At 41.3% G+C, this 7061-nt stretch overlaps 1 protein-coding gene across 4 annotated transcripts in view; it reads left to right on the top strand.

Annotated features, from left to right (window-relative positions):
- Positions 1 to 7061, top strand: part of PBLD (phenazine biosynthesis like protein domain containing) — a 41300-nt gene that overhangs the window by 7839 nt on the left and 26400 nt on the right. The gene's annotated exons all lie outside the window — the stretch shown is intronic.

Below are 7061 nucleotides of genomic sequence, written 5' to 3'. Positions count from 1 at the left end.
TTTTTTTTTTTTTTTTTTTTTTTTTTTTTTGAGACCGAGTCTCGCCCTGTTTCCAGGCTGGAGTGCAGTGAGTGGTGTGATCTTGGCTCACTGCAACGTCTGACTCCCTGGTTCAAGTGATTCTTCTGCCTTAGCCTCCCGAGTAGCTGGGATTACAGGCAGGTGCCACCACGCCTGGCTAACTTTTGTTTTTTTAGTAGAGACGGGTTTTCGCCATGTTGGCCAGGATGGTCTTGATCTTCTGACCTCGTGATCTGCCCGCATCAGCCTCCCAAAGTGCTGGGATTACAGGCGTGAGCCACCGTACCTGGCCGCCTCAGTTTCTTAATCTCTAAAATGTGTTGTTAGGTTATCACATAGGGTGGAGATTAGTAATTGAAATAATGTTAATTCTAATTCAATGCTGTTTTGTGTTTGTCATAACATTGTTAATGAATCTGGTTCATTCCTGCTAAACTCGTTTAATAACAGTGAGTTTAATAGAATTTTTAAAGTAAGTATAGTGTCCTAAGAACTACCTTGGGAACCAGGAAATTATTCCAGTGAAATCTGTAACTCATATGAACTATTCTGTAGACAGAATAAATAATATTTCATATGTAATATACTGCTGATTTTCCAATATAGGCAAATGGAGCTGCTATTAATAAATGGAAATTGATTTGAGAGCATTACTGAATTCCTAGTAGATCAATACATGTTTCTCTCCATACATAAAAAATACAAGTACAACCTGGCACAGTGGCTCACATCTGTAATCCCGGCACTCTGGAAGGCTGAAGCCAGCAGATCACTTGAGGTCAGGAGTTCAAGATCAGCCTGGGCAACATGGTGAAACCACATCTCTACTAAAAATACAAAAATAATTAACCGGGCATGGTGCTGCACACCTGTAATCCCAGCTACTCAGGAGGTGAAGGTTGCAGTGAGCTGAAATTGCACCACTGCACTCCAACCTCAGCAGCAGAGCAAGACTCCATCTCAAAAAACAAAAACAAAACAAAACAAAAATATCCAAATACATTCTATAATGTTGAATAAGATAAAAAAAAAATACAAGTACATGAAATGAAGTTGTCGCTGACTTTCAAGAGCATACAGATACATTCCATTACATAGATAAATTATATTAAACTATATCAAGTGATAAAATAAGGTAAGCACAGAGTGTTTGGGGAGCACAGAATCTGGCCATTCGGACAGTCTGAGGCTCCAGGGAAAGCTTTCTGAAGGAGATAACTCCTGAGCTAACTGTTGGAGGATAAATAAAATTTAGCTGGCCCATGAAAAATAGGAAAGGCGTTTACACTTGAGGACACAGTAAGATCCAAGGCATCGGTGTACAAAATAATTTGGCAGAAGTGGAAACTCTGCCAGTCTTTTAAGATAGATGATCAATGTAGTGTTTATTGGGGTTTGGTTTTGTTTTGTTTTTTGAGACAGAGTCTCACTCTGTTGCCCAGGCTTGAGTGCAGTGATGTGATCTCAGCTCGTTGCAACCTTTGCCTTCCAGGTTCAAGTGATTCTCCTGCCTCAGCCTCCTGAGTAGCTGGGACTACAGGTGTGCGTCACCACACCCAGCTAATTTTTGTATTTTTAGTAGAGACACGGTTTCACCATGTTGGCCATAATGGTCTTGATCTCTTTTTTTTTTTTTTTTTTTTTTTGAGACGGAGTTTCACTCATGTTACCCAGGCTGGAGTGCAATGGCGCGATCTCGGCTCACCGCAACCTCCGCCTCCTGGGTTCAGGCAATTCTCCTGCCTCAGCTTCCTGAGTAGCTGGGATTACAGGCACGCGCCACCATGCCCAGCTAATTTTTTGTGTTTTTAGTAGAGACGGGGTTTCACCATGTTGACCAGGATGGTCTCGATCTCTTGACCTCGTGATCCGCCCACCTCGGCCTCCCAAAGTGCTGGGATTACAGGCTTGAGCCACCGCGCCCGGCCCTGGTCTTGATCTCTTGACCTCGTGATCTGCCCACCTCAGCTTCCCAAAGTGCTGGGATGACAGGCGTGAGCCACTGTGCCCAGCTCTGATCCATTACTATTAACTAAACTCCAAATTTTATGTAGGGCTCAGTAGTTTTCCCCTAATGTCCTTTTTCCATTCTAGGATCCCATCCAGGATACCACATTACGTTAGTCATCATGTCTCCTTAGCATCTGCTGCTCAGGTATTTTGTGGAATATTCTTCAGTTGGGTTTTTTCTGATGTTTTTCTCTGGATTAGACAGGGGTTATAGCTTCTTGGGAGGAAAACCATGGAGGTAAAATGCCATTCTTTTCACATGATAATAACATGACTCTTCACCTTGCTCACCTGGCTGAGGTAGTGTTTGCTAGGTTTCTCCACTGTAAAGTTACTCTTTACTGTCTTTCCATGCTCTGTTCTTAGGAAGGAAGTTACTGAATGCAGCCCATACTCAGGGGACAGGAGAAGTTAAGCTTCATCTCCTCGGAAGGAGATTAGGTAGTTGGCTAGATAAGCTATTTGGAATTCTGTAAGGAAGTTTGTTTCTTCTCCTCCATTTATTTATGTAGTCTTTTATTTATGTGAGTATGGGTTATGGCTATTAATTTTATCTTTGGTTTATAATCCAATACTATGTCACTTATTTCGTTACTCAGATTGTTCTTGCTTAGGGCATTGGGGAGCTCTTCCAGGTTGGGTCCTGTATTCTTTTTTTTTTTTTTTGAGACAGAATCTCACTTTGTCACCCAGGCTGGAGTTCAGTAGTGCATTCTCAGCTCACTGCAACCTCCGTCCCCTGGGTTCAAGTGATTCTCCTGCCTCAGGCCTCCACCAGTAGCTGGGATTACAGGCAGGCGCCACCATGCCCAGCTAATTTTTTTGAATTTTTAGCAGAGATGGGGTCTCACCGTGTTGGCCAGGCTGGTGTCGAACTCCTGACCTCAAGTGATCTGCCCGCCTTAGCCTCCCAAAGTGCTAAAATTACAGGCATGAGCCACTGCGCCCAGGCATGTATTACTTTTTATTTATTTATTTTTTTGAGTACTGCCTTACTGTGTAGTACTAGAAGAGATTCCCGCCTCATCTGGTCTTTTTCCTGCACTCATGCTAGAATCAGTCATGTCTCCAGGAAGCTCTACGTCTTTTTAATATTGGGGAATGTTGTTTAATTTTCACATTTTTTGAATTTCCCAAATTTCCTTTTCCATCTGTTATATAATTTCATTCCACTATGGTTGAAGAACATGCTTTATATGATTTTAATCCTTTACATTTGTTGAGACTTCTCTTATGGGCTAGCAAATGGTCTGCTCTAGAGAATGTTTCATGGGCTCTTGAGAAGAATGTGTTGTGTGCTGTTGTTGCAGAGTGTTCTCTAGGTGTCTGTTGGGTCTAGTTGGCTTCTAGCGTTACTCAAGTCTTCTGTTTCCTTGATGATCTTCTGTCTAGCTGTTTTATCAATTGTTGAAAGTAGGTATTGAAATCTCCAACTTCGGTTTTCCATACCTGTGGGTCCTGCATCTGTGGATTCAACCAACCGTGGATCAAAAATATTAAAAGAAGAAAGCAAAGAAAAAGAAAAGAAAAGAAACTAAAAATATCAAAAGGGAGGCTGGGCATGGTGGCTTATACCTGTAATTCCAGCACTTTGGGAGGCCAAGGCTGGAAGATCACCTGAGGTCAGGAGTTCGAGACCAGTCTGGCCAACATGGTGAAACCTCATCTCTACTAAAAATACAAAAATTAGCCAGGCGTGGTGGTAGGCACCTGTATTCCCAGCTACTCAGAAGTCTGAGGCATGAGAATCCCTTGAGCCTGGAAGGTGGAGGTTGCAGTGAGTAGAGATTGTGCCTTTGCATTTCAGCCTGGGAGACGGAGTGAGACTCTGTCTCAAAAACGAAAAACTAAAACTAAAATATTAAAAGGTGTCAGGCACAGTGGCTCATGCCTGTAATCTTAGCACTTTAGGAGGCTGAGGGGTCAGATTGTTTGAGGCCCAGGAGCCTCACATAGTGAAACCCCATCTCTATTAAAAAATGAAAAAAATTAAAATTAAAAAAAATTTAAAGAAGGAAAGAAAGAAATTACAACAATAAAAATACAAATAAGAAATATATTGCTAGAAGTATTGACATAACATTTACATAGTATTAGGTATTATAAGAATCTAGAAATGATTTAAGTATATGGGAGGATGTGAATAGACTATATGCAAATACACATCGTTTTATATAATGGGCTTGATTATCTTTGGATTTTGATATCCACAGGAGCTCCTGGAACCAGTGCCTTGTGGATACCAAGGGATGACTGTATTGTTGTAGAATTGCCTATTTCTACCTTTAATTCTATCATTTTTTGCATCATGTATTTTGGGGCTCTGTTGTTAGGTGTGTATATAATTGTGATATCTTCCCGATGGATTGTTTCATTTATTGTTCTAAAATGCCATTTGTTTCTAGTAACAACTTTTGTCTCAAAGTCTATTTTGTCTGATATTAGGATAGCTGCTCCAGCTTTCTTTTGGTTACTTTTTTCGTGGCATATCTTTTTTTCACTCTTTTATTTTTACCTATTTGTGTCTTTGAATCTAAAGTTTGTCTCTTGTAGAGAGCATTTAGTTTTTTTGTTTGTTTGTTTGTTTTGAGATGGAGTCTTGACCTGTCACTGAGGCTGGAGTGCAGTGTTGCAATCTTGGCTCACTGCCACCTCCACCTCCTGAATTCAAGTGATTTTCCTGCCTCAGCCTCCTGAGTAACTGGGCTTATAGGCACACTACCACACTTTTGTATTTTTAGTAGAGACAGAATTTCACCATGTTGGCCAGGCTGGTCTCGAACTCTTGGCCTCAAGCAATCCACCCACCTTGGCATCCCAAAGTGTTGGGATTACAGGCGTGAGCAACCGCATTTGTCCTAAACATTTATATTTCAAAGAACTAACCTGACATTTATTAATGAGGAGCCTACTTTTGAGGTGGAAGTCATAAACAAGAGTGAAGTGGGTTCTTTTTTTCTTTCTTTTTATTTTTTTGAGACAGAGTCTCACTCTCTTGTCCAGGCTGGAGTGCAGTGGCATGATCTCGGCTCACTGCAACCTCTGCCTCTGAGGTTCAAGTGATTCTCCTGCCTCAGCCTCCTGAGTAGCTGGAAGTATAGGCACGTGCCACCACACCTGGCTAATTTTTTTGTATTTTTGGTAGAGATGGTGTTTCATAAGTTGGCCAGGCTGGTCTTGAACTCCTGACCTCAAGTGATCCACCTGCCTCGGCCTCCCAAAGTACTGGGATTACAGGCGTGAGCCACTGCGCCAGGCAGTGAAGTGGATTCTTTTTTGCTAACAGCTGCAGAATGACAAGCATCTGCAGTGACAGGAAAATTGTAGACAAACTAAGAGTATTACAGAGGGACAAATATGCTTCACTCTCCCCAGGCACATCCATGGGCAGGTTTAATGACTAAACTATTTGGACAAGGGAGCTTTATGACTTTCCTACATTGTTTACATGGTAAATGGAACCAAGGTTAAAATTCAAGAGAATGGACACACACACATACACGCGCGCGCACACACGCGCGCACACACACACGCACACACACACACACACACGCACACACACACCATGCAGGCTGGGTGCAGTGGGGCACGCCTATAATGCCAGCACTTTGGGAGGCCTAGGTGGGAGGATTACTTAAGTCAGGAGTTTAAGAACAGCCTAGCCAACATGGCAAAAACCCACCTCTACAAAAATTACCAAAAAAATTAGCTGGGTGTGGTGGCACGTGCCTGTAATACCAGCTACTCGGGAGGCTGAGGCATGAGAATCGCTTGAACCCAGGAGGTGGAGGTTGCAGTGAGTGGAGATTGTGCCACTGCAATCCAGCCTGGTGACAGAGCAAGTCTCTGTCTCAAAAAAAAAAAAAAAAAAAAAAAAAGGCCAGGTGCAGTGGCTTACGCCTATTACCCCAGCACTTTGGGAGGCTGAGGCAGGTGGATCACAAGGTCAGGAGTTCAAGACCAGCCTGGCCAAAAGGGTGAAACCCCATCTCTACTAAAAATACAAAAATTAGCCAGGCGTGGTGGTGGGAGCGTGTAATCCCAGCTATTGAGGAGGCTGAGGCAGGGAATTGCTTGAACCCGGGAGTTGGAGGTTGCTGTGAGCCGAGATCACACCACTGAACACTCTAGCTTCAGCAACAGAGTGAGACTTTGTCTCAAACAAAACAAAACAAAACAACAACAAAATAAGAAACACAAATGAATACAAGATGTTTTAAAATCTATTAGATTAGCAGTGGTCAGACACTCTCATATACTGTCAAATTGGTATACTTTTTCTGCAGATAATTAACTGTTTAAGTTAAAACATCTGTACACTTTGACTCAGCGATTTCACTTTTAGGAATGTATATAAAAGAATCAGGAACACAGACCAAAATTTACATTCAAGAGGTTTGATCACTGCATTATCTTTACAAATGAAAAATTAGAAACAACTTAAATATTCACCCAAAAGGATGTGGTTAAACAACTTATAGCATATCCACAAACATATTATAAATCTATTAAAATGATGTCTTTGAAGCATTTGGTGTCGTTGGAAAATACTCATGCTATACAGTATTTTCCAATTAGCATAACTGAAATGGCCCTTCAGCTATGCTATTTTATATAAGGAATTTGAGCATCTGTGGACTGTGATATCCTTAGGGGGTCCTGGAATCTATCCGCTGAGAATGCAGAGGGCCAATTTAGTGTTAAGAGGGTAAAAGTTCTGATAAAAACTGTATATGCAGAATATTAATAATGTTATTGCTAATTTGTGCACTTATGGGTCTTTTTTATTTTCCAAGTTTTTTATAATGAGCATATTTTTTAATTAGAAAATAATACATTCTTTTAAAAAAGGAGGTAATAATTTTCATTGGGAGATTGTAAGCAACATACGTGCCTCTTGGATGTTTCATGCACTTCATTAAAAGCAGAGCCTAAGCTAGCTCTGGCAACTCTAAGAAAGAATATGATTATGCTGCTAAGTTCTATGTATAACATGTATAACATTGTAAGTTCTATGTATAATATGTATG

This window comes from Sapajus apella, unplaced genomic scaffold (assembly GCF_009761245.1).
Source record: "Sapajus apella isolate SASKATOON/1434 unplaced genomic scaffold, GSC_monkey_1.0 scaffold78, whole genome shotgun sequence".
NCBI classification, from domain to species: Eukaryota; Metazoa; Chordata; class Mammalia; order Primates; family Cebidae; genus Sapajus; species Sapajus apella.
This window is presented reverse-complemented; position numbering and strand designations above follow the sequence as displayed.